At 42.4% G+C, this 24,879-nt stretch overlaps 1 protein-coding gene across 12 annotated transcripts in view; it reads left to right on the top strand.

Annotated features, from left to right (window-relative positions):
- Positions 1 to 24,879, top strand: part of Zmat4 (zinc finger, matrin type 4) — a 415,792-nt gene that overhangs the window by 166,957 nt on the left and 223,956 nt on the right. Inside the window, exon 4 of one of the 12 annotated variants that reach the window (NM_001277239.1) lies at positions 7,874 to 7,914. The exons of 10 other annotated variants lie outside the window; for them this stretch is intronic. The gene's annotated coding sequence lies outside the window, so the exon portion shown is untranslated. Of the gene's footprint in view, positions 1 to 7,203; positions 13,220 to 24,879 lie in introns of those variants that run through there. One more of the 12 variants, XM_030243612.1, reaches the window with a different exon arrangement.

A 24,879-nucleotide genomic window follows, 5' to 3' on the forward strand; every position in this document is an offset into this window, starting at 1 on the left:
GGGAAGGCTTTTATCAACAGGCAACACTTGATCTGGGTTTAGAAGGTGACTAGTAAATAAGTGAAGAGTGGAGGGGGGGGGGTCACATGACAGCGTGCCCTTGGATGAGAGGGATGGATGGTGGTTGCGGTGAAACACATGGAAGAAATACATTGGGGGGGGGTAATTAAGTAAGTTGAAATTGATGAATCGGATGCCTATGAGGGAGGAAGTTTCTGGAATCCTTCTTTAGGTTTAGAAGTTGAACGACAAAGAGGTTAGCCTGCTGTCCTGCAGCACACCAGTTTTGATCTTCAAGGTTGTAGCCACAGAAGGCAGAAAGACCCAAGGAGCTGGCAGATTGTACAGACACATCTCTCTCCAAGCTGTTCCAGGTTGAATCAGACTGAGTAGGATAAACTTGTGTCCATTTGCTTCTGGCCAGGCGGATGCTAAGACTCACAGAAAACAAATGGGTAAAATGTTGTCCTTGGAGGAGCGTCTTTATATACAGTGTGTCAGATGGAGGAGCCCTCAAGGCAAGCCCAGTCACATGGTAGTACAAGCCAAAGGCACGTGTAGATGAGTGAGTACTTAGCATTTGTCTTAGTTTCACTTTCATTGCTGTGTTAGAACATCCTGACACAAAGCAACAAAGTGGAGAAAGGATTGGTTTTAGCTCACAGTCCCTGGTTATCATGTATCACTGTGGGCAAGTCACAGAGGCAGGAGCTTGAAGCAACTTGCCAATTCTCCCTCCAGTCCAGAGCAGAGAGAATGCTGGATACTCACTTGCTGCTGAGCTCAGTTTCTCCATACACATGCAGTTCAGTGTTCTCTTTTGAGGGAATGGTGCCTCCTGTGGTGGGCTAGGTCTCCCTGCATCAATGAAGACAATCAAGACAATACCTTACAGGCCAACCTGATGTAGACAACCTCTTATTTATGCTCTCTTCCCAGGCGATTCCAAACTGTGTCATGTTGACAAAACCCAACCTCACCGTGCTAGACTCTGGTGTCCCACATTAGGCCATTAGAAAGTTGTCTGGAGGTTCCCTGAGAAGCATACAGATGCTGACAGAATTTTGACACATGTCTCCTGAAATACTTTGAAGTAATTTGAAGGCTCAGCTCAGATGTGGCCTTGGGAACTAAGCAATGATGGGAACTGGAGTGCTCAGTGTTAGACCCTATGAAGCAGGGGCTAGGCTTATTCATCTTTGGATCTGATCCTTTCCCATAGAGGGCTTCCTTGCATGATTGGTCATATTGCTATAGGACAGTGACCCATTGCTTTTTCTTGAAAATAGTTACAATTACAATCAATAATGTTAACTGAAAGATTGTCATTTGTACAGAGTCTTAGCAATGGCATACCTTTGGATTTAGATTTGAACTATACACCATCAAATTACCTTTGTTAAAAAGAATATTTTGTGAAATTGGATTTGTTTGAGAGAGCTTTGTGCCATGGACACTGTTTATGTAAGAATTAGTCTGTGTTAGGGTTGCAATTGCTGTGATAAAACACCATGACCAAAAGGGACTCAGGGACGAAAAGGTTGGTTTCACTCACAGCTCCATGCAAGAGTTCATCATCAAAAGCAGTGAGGGCAGGAACTCAAGCAGGTCAGGAACCTGGAGGCAGGAGCTGATGCAGAGGCCATGGAGGGCTGATGCTTGCTGGCTTGTCCTATCAACTTGTTCAGCCTGCTTTCTTAGATAAACCAGGACCACAAACCTAGGGGCATACCACTCACAATGGGCTGGGTCTCCCCACCCCCGCCCCAATCAATCACTAATTGAAAAAGTGCCTTACAGGCTTGCCTACAGTCTAATCTTATAGAGGCTTGGTCTCATCTGAGATTCTTCTTTCTGTGATGACTCTAACATGTCAAATTGACATAAAACTAACACATGGCCCCTTTAATAACTGGACCCAAAGATGTACTCTGGTATCACAGATGAATCTTGGGTAGTTTCTTGGGATCTAGGAATCCATGTTCTGCCTCATCGGCCCCCTGTACTTTGGTTGGCTGTCTCTAGAAGTCAGAACTGTTTTCTTCTGTAAATCAGGCCTCTCCACAGGAAGTGTGATTGCAGTCAGAGAGCTGTCTTTCTAGAGCACTCCATGAAATTCTAGTAGTGTTCTGCAGAAATGTCTGCTCCTGCCCAGTGAGGAGGGGTGGGTAGATTTCCAAGCTTGATGGTTTAAAGTCATGCAGGTCACAGCCACTACCACATGTCTGCCTTTGTGTGTGAATGTACCCTTGAAAATGAATCAAAGTGTATTTTTGTTCGGGGCTTTTTGCATAAAAGAATTCCGGTGACAACAAACTGAAAAATGGCTTTTGTTATGTGGTAATTATTCTCTCAGTTCTTTTCTGAGACATGAGTTTTGTTTGTTGGCTTTTCTTGGAGGGCGGCATGCTGTCATAGGCGGGATTTTGGATCCCTAGATACAACTTGATGAGTCCCCGCACATGTGCCTGCCCGCTCTCTTCAGCTTTCTCTGTCCCATCTGAATTGTTCCCTGAGAGATTTCTTGGGTTAATCATCAGTAAGTCTATAATTCTAATACAAATAGTAAGCTATTTTCTTTTCAGTAGCACTTTATTCTACTCTGACTTCTGCTGTGACCGTTTCCCACACGTCTGGGTCTGTCTGTCTCTTAAGGGACTGAGAAGGGTCAGCGAGGGTACCATTTGCTTCTTTCTGTGCCCTATATTGCATTGTGCAAGGAGTCTTTGCCCCCACGGAAGCATGCCATTAATCATGCTTGCTGTCTTCCCATTAGGTGACCCATGTGACCATTCCACTTCTCTTTAGTAACCCCTGGGCAGTCCTTGTGTTCAGAATTGTTATTCTTGCAGATGTGAGACATCTTTATTATGTTTTGGCTTGTGGTTGTTTGGCTTGGTTTAAGTTGACAACACACACACATAGATATGCATATACACACACATGCACGTGTACACATACATAAACATACAAAAACATGCATATGTATACATACACACATGCATGTGTACACATACACATAATTATACATGCATGCACACAGAAAAGCATGCATGCACACACAAATGCACACACTGAAACACACATGTATGTGTGGACACACACACATAAAAACACACGGCCACACCCCCTTACCTTTACCCTCTGACTTAAAGTCACCCAAGGGTTGCAGTATCAGAACACAAGGTACATTTGTAACTTGTGTGACGTGGATTTGATGCAGGGAATGCCGAGGCAATGGGGAACTCCTTCTTACAAACACCGGAGAATACATCTAACATGGTGGAGAAGGGAGGGGAGATGAACCAAGTTCTACTTCTTTGCAGTTCAGTGTCTTCTTGGACTTGGACCCGGCAACCGTTTCCTATGCATCTGCCCTCAGTCACAGACGGCACGGAGAAGTGAGCATATGGAGTCTTACGCAACCCTCAGAAGGTTGTTCATGGGAGCCTGATTACGTCAGCTCCACAGACCCGGCAAGAAGTGTAGGGGGCGTTAGAGAGTGAGATTGAACCAGAACTGAGGTCAGGAATGTGGAGGGAGCTCAGCTGGCAAAAAACTCTGCGTAAGGCTGATGACTTGAGTCCAGTCCCTGGAAGGGGAGAATCGGCACCACAGAATTGTCCTCAGTGCCACATGCACAGCACGTGACCTGTGGATTCCCTCCTCCCCTTCCCTCTGTCTCATACACTCACAATAGTAATTATGTAAACTAAATGGCAGCACTAAGGTCATCTGAATCTTTGCATCATGCTACTTCCGGTGGCTGCATCCAATGTGTACAACTGCTTCATTTTAAAGGGGAACTGTTTTCTCCTTCCTGGCGCAGCCTCTGTACACAGAGGAGCAGGGAACCTGCAGACCACTCTTCACAGTGGTGCCTCCAGGGCTTAGGACTCAGATCTGGATGTGGTAAGTGTGCTCAGCAAGGGGTTGTCCTCGCTGGGTTTTCCTTGGTCACTATTACAGCTGGTGTCTTTGTAGACCTGTTGAGAGTGCTCATCTCCCACCAGTTCAGTGTCACAGAAGGGAAGGAACACACTTCGGGAACTACCCCTGGGGTCAAATCTTTCTTCTAGCTCCTGCTAGCTGGATGACCTTGGTCAAATTCCTCCATTTTCCTTCAAAGAAATTTCCTCATCTGAAAAAAAAATCATCATAATAATAAATGTGATAATGAAAGCACCAACTAGAAAATATTGGCTTTGGCAAGAAAGATGCTTGACAGATGTCACCTGTCTCCTTTCCCATGGTCCCAGGGGTGGACAACCTCTTTCCAATTAATTTTATACTTGACAGAGAGGAAAGCCAATCAAAGCCCAATTAGTACAAACTAGTGTGGGATAGGTTCCAGGTACAAAACTAAGTGCTTCTGAGAGACACTTGGGTCTATTTCATTTCCTTCAAAGATGCCCTAAGTAATTGGCAAGGAACTACAACATCCAAGAGGAAGCATTACAGTGCTCAATACCATTCCTTTTAGAAGAACATAAAATAACTGAAGAAGGTGGTATTGGGTAATTGTACAGCAATGCTTTGCTCAAAGGCACAAGCACACCTCATCATTCCTTGACTGATACCAAACTCCTCAGCCTGGCCAGAAGAGAAGGGAGGCTTCTAGAAACAGTTACCGTATGGCCCCCGGCTATTTGTACAGAGCCCCTAGTTGTATTTCTGTCCCTTCTGCTCACAGGCAGCGTTGATCAGCCTTGGCATAGGGACTCTAATAGATATCAAACAAGTGAATGTTTAAGCATGTCACTCTGGAAGCCCTGCCGAAGCTCCATGAGTGCATGTGTGAGCGAGCAGTGTGCGGACCTGTTACCTCCTCACAATAGGAACCATTCCTTTTGATATGAGGCAATGTAGAGCAAAATAGGCTGGCAGTCAGGGATAATTTGTCTATTAGCTTTGTCTTGGTACCAGACACACTTAAAAGAAAAGTCACATAGAACAGGAGATTATTATTATTTTTTTTGTGTGTGTGAATTCATGATAGAAAATGCATTTTTCTTCGAACTTGTTATTTGGTTTTACAGCCGACCTTTAAAGGCATGTCTGTGACTACAGCTATCTAAGACCTTGACAAATATTATCCTCTATATGGTTTGAATAGTCATTAGAACTTTGGCAATAAGCGTTAAATGCATATCATAAGACATGTGGTTGGTTTGTAGATTATTTTGCCATTTAATTGTAAATGCAAAAAAAGATGTCATGCTTTGTTGGTGCATTGAGTGATGGTTAACCTTTCCTTATTAAATTTCCTCTTCACATTTCAGCAGTGTGTAATCCTAGAAGGTCACTGGTTGGCATTAGCAACCTCAGAAATAAATGGTCACAATGTCACATCCTAGAAGTGACAAATTAGTTTGCTTGATCTCTCATTATCTCTTACAGACATTCTTGTAATAGAGGGTGGAAAAATTCAAGAAGAGACGAAATGCTCTCAAATGTCTTGGGCTCTCAGAAATGAGCATCATATGTGTATCCTTCTTTGTAGCCTCTTGCCTCCAGTTCCATGTATGTCCTCATTCCCCCCCTGGGAGTGAGTTCTCTACAGCCAATGATGCGAAGGGAAGCAAAGAGCCAAAGAGAGGGAGGAAGAGCAGGTGTAGGTGCTATAAAGGGAAGGGCAGTGTTCTATGTTTATCAGAGGATACCTGGACCTGAGGGGGTATTTGGGCTTCTTGTTAAGAGTCTTGTCATCTAGAGGTAAAATGAAATCTGTAGTCTATGTGCACTTCAGGTAGACTTCCTGAAATGACAAGGGCTCTGTGGCGAACCACTGCACGTTGATTGTTTCCTCCTCAGGTCTGTGTTATCGCATGCTCCTTCCTGTCTTAGTCACATGTAATTTAAATGTGGTTGTTTGCAAAGGGGATTCACAGATGTTTTGTAATCTTAGGTATCTATTTTCCTTCTTTCCTCCCTCCCTCTGCACCTCCCTCCCACCTCCCTCCCAACTTCCCTCCCTCCCTCCCTCCCTCCCTCCCTCCCTCCCTCTCTCCCTCCATCTCTCCTCCCTCCTCTTTCTTTTGTTATTTCTCCCTTCCTTCCTCTTCGTTTTTGCAGCTCTGAGGATTGAGCCTTGGGCCTGGCTCATGCTAGCCAAGCTCCCTGTCTATGAGGATGAGGTACATTTTCAGCCATATTTACTGTTATAAGAACTAGTTACACACATAATCCATTGATCCATCCAGGCATAGGGTGAAATATGATCCAGCCTGGAAGGTTCGCTGTCCTCACTGGAGGTGACAACCCTGATAAGCACTATGGGCTCAATGAGCTCATGATCGGTATTTGGTCTGAGAATTGGGGAGCAATTTCTATGGGCAGTGACTTCTACAGCATTTGAAAGGTTCTCAGGCATTAACTGGGAAACAAGCTAAGAGAACAGTATTCCATGCAGATACAACAGCACAATGGAAGTTCAATAAGGGACAGACAAAAGACAAGCATGGCTGACATATTAGGGTATCCAGGTAGAAAAGACTAGAAAGTAGAAGTCACACCATGGGGACTTATGAGGAAGGATGATGTTATAATTCACCTCTAAATTCTACGCATGAGAACAGTATCATTGACAATAAAAATGTACTAATGGGAGACTTGATATACATGATTTTGGCCTCTGTTAACGACTCATTTTAGGGTAATTTTATCTTTAAGTGCAACGGAAAGTCATGGGGAAAACGTTTAATTAGCAGACTAAATTCCAATTTGGATTTTTAATAGCACTCTATCACGGCGCACAGACAAGCCTGGAGAAGTCCTAAAAGGAAGAGTTAATGAGTCTGTCCTAGCGCTCTGGGCAGACATGACTGACTGCTGTGTGCACTGGGATAGGAGAGGTGGAGATCAGACGAAGGGAACATGTGGACAGAACTTGAAGCTGGCAGCTTTGATGATGGCCATCTGGTCATCCTGGTGGCTTTTGTTCCCTCCCTCCCTTCCTCCTTTTCTCCTTTCCTCCCTTCCTCCCTTCCTCCCTTCCTCCCTCCCTCCCTCCCTCCCTTCCTTCCTTCCTCTCTCCCCCCTCTCTTTCTTTCTTTCTTTCTTTCTTTCTTTCTTTCTTTCTTTCTTTCTTTCTTTCTTTCTTTCTTTCTTTCTTTCTCTCTCTCTCTCTCTCTCTCTTTCTTTCTGTCTTTCTTTCTTTCTTTCTTTCTTTCTTTCTTTCTTTCTATTTATTTCACAAGATGCATTTTTATTTTTATTTGATCTGTATGCATGCTTGCCCATGTGTATGTTGTACATTACTCTTTCCTTCAAAGATCCTCAAATGGCCTGGCTCTTACTAGTCTCTCTATGCCACCAGTTAGGTGTTTTGTCTGTTTTGTTGGATTGAGGGTAGAGTTGTCAGCTTGACCCAGAAGACAGAAATTCAATTGAGGAGTTGCTCCCATCAGTTTGGCCTGTAGGCAAGTCTATGGGGACACATTCTATATTAATGATGGATGTGGGGGTTCTGGTCCCCTGTGAGTACTGAGGCCAACCCTGGGAAGGTTAGTGGCACTGTAGACCACCAAAACTAACTATTAGCCAACCAAACAGTCAAGTACAGACACAGAGATCATTGATACTAGATAACTGTTATAGCTTTGAGCATAAGTAACTTAATGGAGGATGGGATTATTTCATTTGTGGTTCAAGGGGATACATCCCAACATTGGTGGTGGGCATGGCAGAGGAGACTGGTCACATCATGTCTAAAATCAGGCAGCAGAGAAAGGACTGGAAATGGGGCCAGGTCTTCACACTTTCATGCCAGCCCCCATGAGTCGATTTCTGAAGAAAGCTCTACTTCTGTAACTTTAATTTTTCAAAATCTATTTTTAATGATGGTTCTTAAACACTTTAACCTCTTTTTTAGACCACCACCCACCTGAGGTAGAGGAAGAGAAAGGATTCTGGGTAAGTGGACCTGTTTAGAAAAGAAAGGTTCTTTGAACAATTCCCATCTGTGTTGTCTGGAAATCAGCCATTCAGTTCACAGGTTAGCAGTGCCAGCTCCATCAAGGAGGAAACACTTCACAGATACACCAGCAGTCCAGTTCCATAGAGTTTTTGGGTTGGCAAACAGGCATCAGCAGTAGTGTCACTACCTTGCAGAGACAGCCAGGCCTTAGCCTTAGCATGAGTCAGCAGGAGGGAACAGGGAAGAATGTCAGGAGAAGTTCTAGGCTGTGCCTCTCTCTGTGAAGCAAAGATCAGCAAAGACATGAATCCAACGAGCATTGCACAGCTAGCTCTATAAGCAAGCCAAGCTCAGCCTCTGTCACTGGCAGTCAAGTCCCTATTTATATCTCTCACGGGTCTTGCCTCAGCATGTGTCATACCTCAGAATGTGTGTCTTAGCTGACATCATTCTGCCAATCAGCCTGAGTCGGAGGAAAACTGCAGGATGCCACCAGAAGTGTTTTTGGTGTATTTCTCTCTATGGAGTCCTGACATATACAGCTCAAATATGCAAGGCAGACCAATACATGTGTATTGTTAGTGAAGAATCCTTCATCATGTGTCCTTCCAAGTGTTTGCTTTAGCAGAACATCTTCTCCTGTGTCTGCTTCAGCAAAATGTTTCTTCACAAGTCTGCCTTAGCCTGTGTCCACGTCAGGAACACTCCTTTATGTGTTTGCCCCAGCAAAACACCTTCCAACACAAGTAACTTTCCAAAGAATCCTTAACTTTCCATGTCACACCTCCTAAAGGCCCCAAGGCCTCCTAAAATGGCATTTTTGATGGGGACAAAATGTCCCAATGTAAGAGAGTAGGGGAGACATTTCCTGTTCACAGTACAGTAGCAGTTAGGCTGTTCTCAGGCTGGCAGGACCTCCCCACTGTTCTCTGGATGAACCGACTAGATAAGGAGGTGCTGTTTTAAACCATGAAGCACTTGTTGGGTTTCTTACGTGGCAGGATCCAGGAGCTATTCACTGAGAGGATTGTGGAGGCCAGGGCCTGGTTTGCTATGGTCTAAATTACTTTACTAAAGTCATCCTGACATTGAATGATAGGAAGAAAATGATAAAAAAAAAAAAAAGCGAGGAGATTCCAATCTACATCTCAGAGGAACAATTTGGCTTGGGGATAGGAATTTGTCTTTAGTTTGTACTGTTGACAACCCCTAAAGAGAGAGATGGAGGTAGGAGGAAGCCAGAGCATGCAAACACCCTGCATGGGGCAATGGCCACAATGGGGACACGGAATGACAGGCAGAGAGTCGAAGAGCACAAGAAGTGGCTTATGTGATCAAATTAATGATAGATGAAAGAGCAGATAATTTTACTGGACGTTCAGTAAAATGTAGATTGAACAGTCCGTGTTCATGTACCCAGGAGGCGCACTGAGTCATCAACAGTGTGGGATGCCTAGCATCCCTTTGTTAACTCCTAGCATTGGACTTAGTGACCATGGAGACTCGTATGAGGGAGATGGCGAGTTTGGCAGTTCTGGCTGTAAGCCAGTGGGGACATGCTAAGGGCCCAGAGCCACCTTATTTGACTGGCAGATCTCAGAGTCATTTTTGGTAACATGCAAGTAACTCATAGCTGAAATATTTTGTTTTTGTGTAAGGCACAAAGGAATCTCTTCTATTCTGTGAAGTGTAATTGTGAGTGTGGGTTCTTGTTTTTCCCTTTGTTTCTGTTTTACATAGAGGTTCTGAAGCTGTCCTTGAAATCAGCATTTTCCTACCTCAGCTTTCCAACCACTGGAACTGCAGGCATATGCCAATGGGACTAATGCATATATGTGTGCATATGTGTGTATGTGTATATGTATCTGATATATATGTATGTGATATATATGCATATATGTGTATGATATATATGCATATGTATATGATGTATATAATGAATATATATTCATATTTATTTATGCCTATATTTTTTGAGTACGTGATGTGTGAGTGTGGGCATGCACAGGTTGTAATCTAGATATGAAGGTCAGAGGACAACTGTATGTAGCTGGAGCCATGGGGTCCTCCATGTGTACTCTTTGGCTGGTGGTTTTGTCCCTTGGAGCTCTGGGGGTCTTAGTTAGTTCATATTGTTGTCCCTCCTGTGGGGTTTATTTTTATATGGGTCTGGGAATCCAGTTCAGGTCTTCAGGATTAAACAGCCAATCTCTGACCCATTGAGCCATCTAATGAGACTGAAAATCATGTTTTTTTAAAATTAGATATTTTCTTTATTTACATTTTAAATGTTATCCCCTTTCCTGGTTTTCCCTCCAAAAACCTCCTCCTCCTATCCTCTCCTTGTTCCCCTTACTCACCAACTCACCCATTCCTGCTTCCTGGTCCTTGCATTCCCCTACACTAGGGCATAGAGCCTTCACAGGACCAAGGGCCTCTTCTCCCATTGATGACTGACTAGGCCATCCTCTGCTACATATGCAGCTGGAGCCATGGGGTCCTCCATGTGTACTCTTTGGTTGGTGGTTTAGTCCCTTGGAGCTCTGGGGGTCTTAGTTCAGATTGTTGTCCCTCCTGTGGGGTTGCAAACCCCTTCAGCTCCTTCAGTCCTTTCTCTAGCTCCTTCACTGGGGACCCTGTGCTCAGTCCAATTGATGGCTGTGAGCATCCACCTCTGTGTTTTTCAGGCACTGGAAGAGCCTCTCAGGGGACAGATATATCAGGTTCCTGTCAGCAAGCACTCTTTGGCATCCACAATAGTGTCTGGGTTTGGTGATTGTATATGGAATGGATCCCCAGGTGGGGCAGTCTCTGGATGGCCTTTCCTTCACTCTCTGCTCCACCGAGAGCCTGAAAATCTTGGTTTTTTGTTGCTGTTGTTTGTTTGTTTATTTTGTTTTCGAGATAGGGTTTCTCTGTGTAGCCCTGGCTGTCCTGGAACTTACTCTGTAGACCAGGCTGGCCTCGAACTCAGAACTCCCCCTGCTTTTGCCTCCCAAGTGCTGGGATTAAAGGCATGCGCCACCACTGCCTGGCTGAAAATAATGTTTTAAGGCAGATAATGAGACCTAACAGTTTTCTCTATTGGTAGTGAGAGGAGAACCTGATGCCACAGAATTGCCAAGTTTTGGGTATTTTCCCTTTAAAAGAATTCGTCTCTCAGTGTACTTAAATGCAGTTTTTCTCCTCCCAAACCGGCTTTTGTTTGTTTTTGTTTTTGTTTTTGTTTTTGCTGTTGCCTCTTTGACTTGGTTACTAACTTCTTCCACTCGCTGGGCCAACAACGATGGAGTTGCATTCGATGGAGTTGCATTCGCTTCCCTCCCCCAGTGGCTGGGGATCTGGATCCTGGGACTCGCTCATCTGACCTTGCTTGCCTCACCCGCGACCCTTCCCTGCTGCTTCCCACTGAGGCCTCTGCCAACTCCAGCCTGGCAGGAAGCCTCTGCCTCTCAGCCTTCACTTTCAAGTCTGTTGTTCCCTTTTAACCTGCTGAAAAAGATGTGTTGCCAGAATCGTCTCTCTCACATAAGGGTTGACCTTGGCCCCATCGTTAGTAGACATTTCTGTGATTTAAGTCTTAAGGTTCTCAAAGTTCAACCTTGGTACCTGGGGTGGCATTAGTGGGCCATGGTGAGACCTTGAAGAAGTAGGGGGTAATAGGAAGAGCCCGAGAAGCCTGGTGATCAGGAAGGGCTGTGGGGGTCTCAGGTCATCCCCTGTTTGGTTTTCGTTTTTTGCTTTTAATGCCATGTGACGTTGCATGGGTTCCCCAGGATTCACATTTGAGGATAGGAAACTCCAAAGTCATGGAGCCTCCCAAATGTTTTTTTTTTCTTTACAAATGAATTATCTCATGAATTTCAGTGTGCTGACATCAAGCCAGTGGATCCCTGTGCCTCACGGTTCTCAGCCTTCCAACTGCGGCAGCCCTTTAATGCAGTCCCTCATGTCATGGTGATCCCCAACCGTAGCATCCTTTCATTGTTACTTCTTAGCTGTAATAATGAATATTACAATTTGATGGTCTTAGACAACTCACGTAAAAGGGTCTATGGACCCCAAGTATGGTTGTAACCCACGGGTTGAGAACCGGTGTCATAGATTGTGCATTTTCTCACGAGATGAAACTATTATAGTCCCTACTTGAGGTTGCTGTTTAATGTTGGAAATTAGACAGAACTTTCAAAATACCGATGTAAGAGATTTGTTGAAGGTTTTCATCTTTTGTTCATCCCCAAAACAACATGGTGTCAAAAGTTGTCGTGGCCACTGTGGTGATGGGAACCCGAGTCTGAACTAAGGAGGGATGTTGATCAATCATTCTTGAGTTAGAGCTGAGTATGGTCTGTTGACCATGTGAAGGACAGTGAAGGACCTGACCCATGCCTTATATTTTCTTAGGTCAAGTTTGATGGACCCTGGGGCATATCACATTCTCTTTATTTGTGATACTTATAGAATCATAAAAAGAAATGGGCGTGAGAGCAGGCCAGCTGGGGGTCTGCAGGTGGCTCATGCCTTGGGGGCCTCTCCATCGCTTACTGTAGTCTCAACTTTTAGCAGGCTCTCTTCTTCTCTGACTGGGAACAGAGCCCTTGCAATAGTCTGGATGGAAACCTCAAGTCAGTAGCCAGTCAGTGAATCTGTCTTCTGGGCTTCCAGGATAAGGGAGCGTCTTGTTCCATTGGAAAATCTTAGGTCCCACCTGGAGACATCTCTTCATGAAGCCTCTTGTTAGACATAGCAACCTCAGCTCACCCTGTCCAGTGCTGAGCTCCAAGAGTTCACCACAGGCTTTCTTATTATCTCTAAAGTGTTCACCCCTGCAGAAAGGAAAGCTTATTTTACCTTTAATTAATTAATTCTGGAAAATCCCCATCTTATGTGTGGCCTAGATCTAACAAATCCTGAACGAGGAGAGTGCTGTGATTTGCAGCCCCACATCTGGAAATGGCCGTTCCTTCTCCAGGTCCCTTCTTACTACTTGGGTTCTTGAGGCAGGGATCAAATGAGCCAGCTGTGGCCATGCTATTGCACTCAGAATTCAAACATGGAGAGTTGGTGTTTGACAGACTAAGAATGAACAAGGGAGAGGCTGGCCAAGATGTTTGAGCCAGACCTGTCAGTGTGCATTGCCAGACAGCCTGGGTTGCCATTGGAGGATGATCAGTGCACACCCACAGTGAGGAGAGCTTCAAAACAGATGCCTGGATTTCTCCCTGGCATTGTGCAACCATTAGGCCACAATCAGGCCAGAAGCTCTGTGTTTAGCTGTCATCCCAAGTTACTGCTTTTCAAGTAAGTACTCAACAGACCCAATTAAAGGTGTGCTAAAGCCAGGAATTCTTACTAAGGAGTGAACCTTGATTATTTTAAAATTTTCTTCAAAGAAATTGGCCTTTGGCTGAAACTGAAAGCAAGTCATTATTATCCTAATAGAAATAAGTTTATTTCCTTTCCTAATTTCTCTGTATTGTTTTATTTATGTAATCTGAATATTAAAACATAATCTATGTGAAATCCTTAGGAGGATGGTAGGTTGGTAAGGACACGTCTGTCTGTAAACATACTTGCATGTAAGCAATAAACACTTTTGTTTATTATGAGTTTATGCAGAGTATATTTATAATAGCACATACCATCTTATTCAGCAGACATGGAATTGCAACAATCAATAATGCTGAAATAAAGAGGAGACAGGATGGAGAAGTGACTCAGCAGCTAAGAACACTTGCAGTTGCTTTCTTTCTGTCTTACCTTCTGTGGTGCTCCCCGAGGCCTGGGAGGATTGAGGCGGATAGCTTTTGTTCTACTTTTCAAATTTAATAGCTAAAATACTTTGGTGAAATTCCTACTTTGCTACTTTTTGAATGTTTATTATATAATTTACTTGGCCAGTGCCTTTTAGTGAAAAATTAAATTTACAATTTTTTTCACTATGTTTTTGTTTACTTGTATATTTGTACAGAGACATGTTGGTGTATTGGAGTATGTATGCATACTTTGTTGACTTTGATCTATCTATCTATCTATCTATCTATCTATCTATCTATCTATCTATCTATCTATCTATCTATCTATTCATTATCTATCTATCCATTCATCTATCTATCTATCTATCTATCTATCTATCTATCTATCTATCTATCTATCATCCATCAATCATCTATCCATCAATCTATCTACCTATTATCTGTCTGTCTGACTGTCTGTCTGTCTCCCTGTCTATCTTCATCATCATCATCATCTGTCATCATCTATCTCCCTATCTATGTACCTACATATATACCTATTATTTACCTATTTTCTATCTATTATGTATCAACTTTCTTCTATCACCCACTCTATCATCTATCTGTCTATTTCTGTATTATTTATGCATTTATCTACCATTCATTACCAGGTTGCTGTTCAGAAAGGCAGTACTGACTCGTATTCCCATGAAGGATGTATGAAAGCCTATATTTTTACCTCATGCACACAAAACCTAGATATAATTAATCTTCTTACTTATTGTCTGTTTGATGTACAGAAAGGTAATTTCCTTATTTCGTTAACACAGATTTGGTAAGAAGCAAGACTTAGCATACTTTCCTGTGTCTGTGTCAACATTTTCTAAGTCTTTACAGATCTTTCTATGATTGTGCCATTTATCTCTACTGCCTTTTCTATTTTGTTCTTTAGGGTTCATCCCCAGTCCATGAAATTGCTTTAACTTTGGAAACAAGTTTTGTGTGTGTATGCAAATACACCTATGTATTTACCAAAAATTAGTGTTCTGCAAGTGAAGTTCTGCTGAAGGGTATACAATCAACTGAAATAGTTGGTCTTAGACAAGTGTAATGATTCTATTAGAGAGGTGAAAAATTATGAGGTTATGAGAACCTACTATCCTTGTAATATCAGTAAACATTTCTGTCCAATCATTTCAGGTGTTTAGCATTTGCACCTCAACTATCAATTGTATTGGTAGAGGGGCCAGAGAAGAGCCTTTAAACAGAAATCTTGGTCGAATTCTAGTCTGCGAACACAGATTGGAAGGAAAACAGAACTACATCTTTATGTGCACCAAACTCTTGAGACTATTCATTATATTGTAACTATAAACAACAAACCACTGATAGTTGGTGACCACAGCAAAAAACAATTTCTAGATCACCTTGCTGTTGTTAAAGATGGCTTGAAATATCACTACTCTCCAGCTAGATTTTGTTATTTTATAAAGAGGAATATATGTTCCTCTACCCTTCTATTGAAAGCATTAAATATTATGCCAGTTTCATTTGCATATAATTGTTCTTTTGTGTTTATGGAGTCCTGTGGCTTGAGTTTTGTTTTCCTACAGTGTTGAACATAGAGCCCAGGACCTCATGCATGTTTAGTGTCTTAGATGCCTTTCTATTGCTGTGAAGAGACACCATGACGGAGGCAACTTGTAAAAGAAAGCATTTAAATTGGGGCCTTGCTTCTGGTTTTAGAGGGTGAGTCCATGCCCATCATGGTGGGCAGCATAGCATGTCTCTGGAGTAGGAGCTGAGAGCTTATATCTTGTTTGCAAGTTGGAGAGGCATTGGAGACACAGGAGAGGGGGGCAGAGTGGGCACTTCCTCCCAACAATTCCACACTCCATAAATCTTTCCAAAACAGTTCTGCCTACTAGGAACCGAGTGTTCAAATACATTAGCCTATGGGGAGCCATCTTTTCTATACTACCACACCAGGCAAGCATTTTAGCATAACTTCCCCTCTTTGCTCTTTGCTTTAGAGATTTAAAGGAATTATTTTGAAAAGGTACTTTGAGTTTTCATCTGATGCTGACAGCACCTGAGGTGTCTGCTGGTCAATTCCTCCCCTGGAGATGGTGATAACATTTTCCTGAAGAGTCTATGTTCCTTGCTGAGATGCTGGGGTTCCTTCCTTTGCTTGCTTCCTCTTGTGGTATCCTTCTTCCACAGTCCCATCTCTTCTGCTTTCTAGGACCCCTGTTCCATGCGATTAGAAGCCTTGCCTGGAAGTTTCTTAGAATCCTCTCAAACGTTATATCGAGAATATTAGCATCCACCGTGTTCCACATTAAATAAAATTTTATTATAACTGTTTGAGAGAATTATTATAATTGTGTTTTCAAATCCTTGGTTATGGGAAACTAATATAATTTACAACTGGCTGCAACTTCCTGACAACCATTGAGCTTACTCAGGGATTTTTGCAAAGTGGAGGAATCCAACATGCAGATTGTTCTTTAAATGTGATGCAAGTTTCATGAGCACTAAATTTAACAATTAATGAAGTTGACATAATGATACGTTTTGTATACATTTAATTAAGCATTTAGAAATAGCAGTTTTTGCAGTTTCCATATTTTGGGACCCCTTTAAAAAGTTTATTTTGTATATTCTGATAGCTAGACCTTTTAAGGCACTGTGTCTTGGCTGCCTGATGGCATGAATACCCTCAGGGGTGAATGAATGGATTTCTCATAGATTTTGCTGAGAAATAGGAATTATGCATACTTGTGGAGAATGATGTAATCATTCAGTGCATATCACACGTGTGGTGATCAGATCAGAGGAACGAACACTTTCCCCCTAAAGAAGCCACTCCTGTGTGGGGCTGTTGTGTTCTTCTGCTCATTTTGATACACCTCATAGGACTTTGTAGAAAACAGTGTGGCCACTCTGCTATCAGAATCTAGAACTGAAATCTAGATAAAGAAATCTAGAATCCTGTCAACAGTCCCCAAATATTGCTTTGTTCTGAGATTGAATTTTATAATTTTCACACATGAATGGGAACTTATGCTGTTTGTCTTTCTTTTTTTTTTTTTTTTTTTTTTCCATTTTTTATTAGGTATTTAGCTCATTTACATTTCCAATGCTATACCAAAAGTCCCCCTTACCCACCCACCCCCACTCCCCTACCCACCCACTCCCCCCCTTTGGCCCTGGCGTTCCCCTGTACCGGGGCACACAAAGTCTGCGTGTCCAATGGGCCTCTCTTTCCAGTGATGGCCGACTAGGCCATCTTTTGATACATATGCAGCTAGAGTCAAGAGCTCAGGGGTACTGGTTAGTTCATAATGTTGTTCCACCTATAGGGTTGAAGATCCCTTTAGCTCCTTGGGTACTTTCTCTAGCTCCTCCATTGGGAGCCCTGTGATCCATCCATTAGCTGACTGTGAGCATCCACTTCTGTGTTTGCTAGGCCCCGGCATAGTCTCACAAGAGACAGCTACATCTGGGTCCTTTCAGTAAAATCTTGCTAGTATATGCAATGGTGTCAGCGTTTGGATGCTGATTATGGGGTGGATCCCTGGATATGGCAGTCTCTACATGGTCCATCCTTTCATCTCAGCTCCAAACTTTGTTTCTGTAACTCCTTCCATGGGTGTTTTGTTCCCACTTCTAAGGAGGGGCATAGTGTCCACACTTCAGTCTTCATTTTTCTTGAGTTTCATGTGTTTAGGAAATTGTATCTTATATCGTGGGTATCCTAGGTTTTGGGCTAATATCCACTTATCAGTGAGTACATATTGTGTGAGTTCCTTTGTGATTGTGTTACCTCACTCAGGATGATGCTCTCCAGGTCCATCCATTTGGCTAGGAATTTCATAAATTCATTCTTTTTAATAGCTGAGTAGTACTCCATTGTGTAGATGTACCACATTTTCTGTATCCATTCCTCTGTTGAGGGGCATCTGGGTTCTTTCCAGTTTCTGGCTATTATAAATAAGGCTGCTATGAACATAGTGGAGCATGTGTCCTTCTTACCAGTTGGGGCTTCTTCTGGATATATGCCCAGGAGAGGTATTGCTGGATCCTCCGGTAGTACTATGTCCAATTTTCTGAGGAACCGCCAGACTGATTTCCAGAGTGGTTGTACAAGCCTGCAATCCCACCAACAATGGAGGAGTGTTCCTCTTTCTCCACATCCTCGCCAGCATCTGCTGTCACCTGAATTTTTGATCTTAGCCATTCTGACTGGTGTGAGGTGGAATCTCAGGGTTGTTTTGATTTGCATTTCCCTGATGATTAAGGATGTTGAACATTTTTTCAGGTGCTTCTCTGCCATTCGGTATTCCTCAGGTGAGAATTCTTTGTTCAGTTCTGAGCCCCATTTTTTAAGGGGGTTATTTGATTTTCTGAGGTCCACCTTCTTGAGTTCTTTATATATGTTGGATATTAGTCCCCTATCTGATTTAGGATAGGTAAAGATCCTTTCCCAGTCTGTTGGTGGTCTTTTTGTCTTATAGACAGTGTCTTTTGCCTTGCAGAAACTTTGGAGTTTCATTAGGTCCCATTTGTCAATTCTCGATCTTACAGCACAAGCCATTGCTGTTCTGTTCAGGAATTTTTCCCCTGTGCCCATATCTTCAAGGCTTTTCCCCACTTTCTCCTCTATAAGTTTCAGTGTCTCTGGTTTTATGTGAAGTTCCTTGATCCACTTAGATTTGACCTTAGTACAAGGAGATAAGTATGGATCGATTCGCATTCTTCTACATGATAACAACCAGTTGTGCCAGCACCAATTGTTGAAAATGCTGTCTTTCTTCCACTGGATGGTTTTGGCTCCCTTGTCGAAGATCAAGTGACCATAGGTGTGTGGGTTCATTTCTGGGTCTTCAATTCTATTCCATTGGTCCACTTGTCTGTCTCTATACCAGTACCATGCAGTTTTTATCACAATTGCTCTGTAGTAAAGCTTTAGGTCAGGCATGGTGATTCCACCAGAGGTTCTTTTATCCTTGAGAAGAGTTTTTGCTATCCTAGGTTTTTTGTTATTCCAGATGAATTTGCAAATTGCTCCTTCTAATTCGTTGAAGAATTGAGTTGGAATTTTAATGGGGATTGCATTGAATCTGTAGATTGCTTTTGGCAAGATAGCCATTTTTACAATGTTGGTCCTGCCAATCCATGAGCATGGGAGATCTTTCCATCTTCTGAGATCTTCTTTAATTTCTTTCTTCAGGGACTTGAAGTTTTTATCATACAGATCTTTCACTTCCTTCGTTAGAGTCACGCCGAGATATTTTATATTATTTGTGGCTATTGAGAAGGGTGTTGTTTCCCTAATTTCTTTCTCAGCCTGTTTATTCTTTGTGTAGAGAAAGGCCATTGACTTGTTTGAGTTAATTTTATATCCAGCTACTTCACCGAAGCTGTTTATCAGGTTTAGGAGTTCTCTGTTGGAATTTTTAGGGTCACTTATATATACTATCATATCATCTGCAAAAAGTGATATTTTGACTTCCTCTTTTCCAATTTGTATCCCCTTGATCTCCTTTTGTTGTCGAATTGCTCTGGCTAATACTTCAAGTACTATGTTGAAAAGGTAGGGAGAAAGTGGGCAGCCTTGTCTAGTCCCTGATTTTAGTGGGATTGCTTCCAGCTTCTCTCCATTTACTTTGATGTTGGCTACTGGTTTGCTGTAGATTGCTTTTATCATGTTTAGGTATTGGCCTTGAATTCCTGATCTTTCCAGAACTTTTATCATGAATGGGTGTTGGATCTTGTCAAATGCTTTTTCTGCATCTAACGAGATGATCATGTGGTTTTTGTCTTTGAGTTTGTTTATATAATGGATTACATTGATGGATTTTCGTATATTAAACCATCCCTGCATCCCTGGAATAAAACCTACTTGGTCAGGATGGATGATTGCTTTAATGTGTTCTTGGATTCGGTTAGCGAGAATTTTATTAAGGATTTTTGCATCGATGTTCATAAGAGAAATTGGTCTGAAGTTCTCTATCTTTGTTGGATCTTTCTGTGGTTTAGGTATCAGAGTAATAGTGGCTTCATAAAATGAGTTGGGTAGAATACCTTCTACTTCTATCTTGTGAAAAAGTTTGTGCAGAACTGGAGTTAGATCTTCTTTGAAGGTCTGATAGAACTCTGCACTAAACCCGTCTGGTCCTGGGCTTTTTTTGGCTGGGAGACTATTAATAACTGCTTCTATTTCTTTAGGGGATATGGGACTGTTTAGAAGGTCAACTTGATCCTGATTCAACTTTGGTACCTGGTATCTGTCCAGAAATTTGTCCATTTCGTCCAGGTTTTCCAGTTTTGTTGAGTATAGCCTTTTGTAGAAGGATCTGATGGTGTTTTGGATTTCTTCAGGATCTGTTGTTATGTCTCCCTTTTCATTTCTGATTTTGTTAATTAGGATTTTGTCCCTGTGCCCTTTAGTGAGTGTAGCTAAGGGTTTATCTATCTTGTTGATTTTCTCAAAGAACCAACTCCTCGTTTGGTTAATTCTTTGAATAGTTCTTCTTGTTTCCACTTGGTTGATTTCACCCCTGAGTTTGATTATTTCCTGCCGTCTACTCCTCTTGGGTGAATTTGCTTCCTTTTTTTCTAGAGCTTTTAGATGTGTTGTCAAGCTGCTAGTATGTGCTCTCTCCCGTTTCTTCATGGAGGCACTCAGAGCTATGAGTTTCCCTCTTAGAAATGCTTTCATTGTGTCCCAAAGGTTTGGGTACGTTGTGGCTTCATTTTCATTAAACTCTAAAAAGTCTTTAATTTCTTTCTTTATTCCTTCCTTGACCAAGGTATCATTGAGAAGAGTGTTGTTCAGTTTCCATGTGAATGTTGGCTTTCTGTTATTTATTTTGTTATTGAAGATCAGCCTTAGTGCATGGTGATCTGATAGGATACATGGGACAATTTCAATATTTTTGAATCTGTTGAGGCCTGATTTGTGACCTATTATGTGGTCAATTTTGGAGAAGGTACCATGAGGTGCTGAGAAGAAGGTATATCCTTTTGTTTTAGGATAAAATGTTCTGTAGATATCTGTCAGATCCATTTGTTTCATCACTTCTGTTAGTTTCAGTGTGTCCCTGTTTAGTTTCTGTTTCCATGATCTGTCCATTGGTGAAAGTGGTGTGTTGAAGTCTCCCACTATTATTGTGTGAGGCGCAATGTGTGCTTTGAGCTTTACTAAAGTTTCTTTAGTGAATGTGGCTGCTCTTGTATTTGGAGCATAGATATTCAGAATTGAGAGTTCCTCTTGGAGGATTTTACCTTTGATGAGAATGAAGTGTCCCTCCTTGTCTTTTTTGATGACTTTGGGTTGGAAGTCAATCTTATCAGATATTAGGATGGCTACTCCTGCTTGTTTCTTCATACCATTTGCTTGGAAAATTGTTTTCCAGCCTTTCATTCTGAGGTAGTGTCTATCTTTTTCTCTGAGATGAGTTTCCTGTAAGCAGCAAAATGTTGGGTCTTGTTTGTGTAGCCAGTTTGTTAGTCTATGTCTTTTTATTGGCGAGTTGAGACCATTGATGTTAAGAGATATTAAGGAAAAGTAATTGTTGCTTCCTGTTATTTTAGTTGTTAAAGGTGGCATTCTGTTCTTGTGGCTGTCTTCTTTTAGGTTTGTTGAGGGATTACCTTCTTGTTTTTTCTAGGGCGTTGTTCCCGTTCTTGTATTGGTTTTTTTCTGTTATTATCCTTTGAAGGGCTGGATTCGTGGAGAGATAATGCGTGAATTTGGTTTTGTCGTGGAATACTTTGGTTTCTCCCTCTATGATAATTGAGAGTTTGGCTGGGTATAGTAGCCTGGGCTGCAGTTTGTGTTCTCTTAGTGTCTGTATAACATCTGTCCAGGCTCTTCTGGCTTTCATAGTCTCTGGTGAAAAATCTGGTGTAATTCTGATAGGCTTGCCTTTATATGTTACTTGACCTTTTTCCCTTACTGCTTTTAGTATTCTATCTTTATTTAGTGCATTTGATGTTCTGATTATTATGTGTCGGGAGGAATTTCTTTTCTGGTCCAGTCTATTTGGAGTTCTGTAGGCTTCTTGTATGTTCATATGCATCTCATTCTTTAGATTTGGGAAGTTTTCTTCAATAATTTTGTTGAAGATGTTTGCTGGACCTTTGAGTTGAAAATCTTCATTCTCATCCACTCCTATTATCCGTACGTTTGGTCTTCTTATTGTGTCCTGGATTTCCTGGATATTTTGAGTTAGGATCTTTTTGCATTTTCCATTTTCTTTGATTGTTGTGCCGATGTTCTCTATGGAATCTTCTGCACCTGAGATTCTCTCTTCCATCTCTTGTATTCTGTTGCTGATGCTCAAATCTATGGTTCCAGATTTCTTTCCTAGGGTTTCTATCTCTAGTGTTGCCTCGCTTTGAGTTTTCTTTATTGTGTCTACTTCCCTTTTTAGGTCTAGTATGGTTTTGTTCATTTCCATCACCTGTTTGTATGTTTTTTCCTCTTTTTCTGTAAGGACTTCTACCTGTTTGATTGTGTTTTCCTGTTTTTCTTTAAGGACTTGTAACTCTTTAGCAGTGTTCTCCTGTATTTCTTTAAGTGATTTATTAAAGTCCTTCTTGATGTCCTCTACCATCATCATGAGATATGCTTTTAAATCTAGGTCTAGGTTCTCAGGTGTGTTGGGGTTCCCTGGACTGGGCGAAGTGGGTGTGCTGGGTTCTGGTGATGGTGAGTGGTCTTGGTTCCTGTTAGTAAGATTCCTCCGTTTACCTTTCGCCATCTGGTAATCTCTGGAGTTAGTAGTTATAGTTGACTCTGTTTAGAGATTGTTCTTCTGGTGATTCTGTTACCGTCTATCAGCAGACCTGGGAGACAGATTCTCTCCTCTGAGTTTCAGTGCTCAGAGCACTCTCTGCTGGCAAGCTCTCTTACAGGGAAGGTGCGCAGATATCTTGTATTTGGGCCTCCTCCTGGCCGAAGAAGAAGGCCCAAAACAGGACCTTTCTCAGACACTGTGTTGCTTTGGCAGTTCCCAGGTGGTACAGACTCTCACCTAAGCAGACTAAATTCCTAAGTTCCTTGGAGTCCCGGGACCAAGATGGCGACCGCTGCTGCTGTGGCTTAGGCCGCCTCCCCAGCCGGGTGGGCACCTGTCCTCCGGTCCGGAAGGTGGCCGGCTGTCCCCGGCCCACACAGGGTGCTGCCTCAGCGCCTCTGTGCTTCTGCCTGTTCCAGAAGCTGTCAGGTTCTCTGGCGCACCCTCTCACCTGTTCAGACTAATTTCCTAAGTTCGGCGGGTCTCGGACCAAGATGGCGACCGCTGCTGCTGTGGCTTAGGCCGCCTCCCCAGCCGGGCGGGCACCTGTCCTCCGGTCCGGACGGTGGCTGGCTGTCCCCGGCCCACAAAGGGTGCTGCCTCAGCGCCTCTGTGCTTCCGCCTGTTCCAGAAGCTGTCAGGTTCTCTGGCGCACCCTCTCACCTGTTCAGACTAATTTCCTAAGTTCGGCGGGTCCCGGACCAAGATCGCTGTTTGTCTTTCTATGCCTGTCTTATTTCACTCAATAATGTCTTCACTTCTATCGGCATTGTTAAAAAAGACTGGATTTCATTTTTTTTTTTGGCTAAACATTATTCCATTACATATACACAAATGCACCTGCATGTACAAATGTAGAAATAGAAATGCATATATACATATTTACATTCATTTAATATTTGTATTTCTGTACATCTCACATTATCCTTGTGTTGGTGAGCACCCTGGTTGATGGCATATCTTGAGTTTGTGAAGACTGCTGCATCAACACTGGATGCAGATATCTATCTGACATAGTTATTTTAACTCTCTTGACTATGCAGTCAGTGGTAAGACTGCAGGATCATAAGATAATTCTATTTCCAACCTGCAAACAGATCTTCTTATATTTTCCATAACAGCTATATTGCTGCACATTCTTACCAATAATTTTTAACATCTGTTTTCTTCAGGACAGGGTCTTTGCAGTTTTTCTGCAGCAGGGTTGCTTTGCTCTCTTCATGCACGGTGACTCCCGCCTCAGTCTCCCATATGCTTAGATTGCAGACCTATGGTATAGTACCCAGCCTCAAATTGCATTTTATATACTCATCTTTCTTATATATCATACCCTCCATCTGTTTTTTTTTTTTTTTTTTTTTATAAATACAGCCTTGGTTTCCAGTGCCCTTGAGAAAATATTTTCCTGTGCCTGGAGCCTTGGATCCATGGTAGTAGAACCCGCTGCCTTGGCCTTATAGCTAGTCCAGTTGTTACCTTCATGCAACTCTGCTCCCTGGTGCCAGGGTCGATATTCACAGAAACCATCTGACTCTCCAGCTTGCTATATTCTGCAGTCTCACCCTTTAGGCTACCTAGTCCCCTGGCCACTGTCTGGTCACCTCTACTTTCACAACTACGGGCACAGGTTTTCCACCTCCTAGCTCAAGGCTTGTGGTAGAGTATGAACTTGCTCTGCTATGTGTGTTTCTGCTTCTCCAAAAAGCATAGTCATTCTTCAAATATTAGCTTCTTGAGAGCAAGGGAATGATCTTTATACCCATTCTGACCCAATGTCGGTTTCTATTGCCAGTCTCCTCTGCTTTTGCCTACTACTATACCTCTTCAGTGGTATTAGACATGCATCCACAACTTCCTGTTCTTTCAGGCCAGCTTCTGACTCCAGGGGTACTTCCTTCTTTTCCCCATTCCCGTTTCCCATCCTAAGATGCCTCCTTACTTCTTTGCTTCGCTTTTGTCTCCTGGACTAGTCTTCCCTGGCTCCTCGCCATGTCCTGGCTGTGGCAGTACTAGAGGTAAATAAGTTTGTAACTGGCATTATCAAGGGAGTGTCCATGGTCACATGTAATTCTAGCACCAAAGCGAAACATTTATATCCATTGTAACAGTTACTTCTTTGTTGCAGATACTCATGTTCTATTAGTTATAAAAGGAAACAAAACAGAAGAAAGAGTAAAGTAAGCTTCCTAGTATAGTTCAAAAACAGTACAGGTGGTAATTCATTTAATTCTCTGCAACTTATGTAAGAATGCTGCTCAGATTATCAATGGTTTGACCGAGGATATGTTTTTCTTTGTGGTGCAGACAAAGGCAGTTCTTTTTTTTTTTGTTGTTGTTGTTTTGTTTTTTTTTTTGTTTTTAATTTTAAATCCCAAATTCTACTTACAGTTTATTTGTGGCGGTGATGTTTAAACTT

This window comes from Mus musculus, chromosome 8 (assembly GCF_000001635.26).
Source record: "Mus musculus strain C57BL/6J chromosome 8, GRCm38.p6 C57BL/6J".
NCBI lineage: Eukaryota > Metazoa > Chordata > Mammalia > Rodentia > Muridae > Mus > Mus musculus.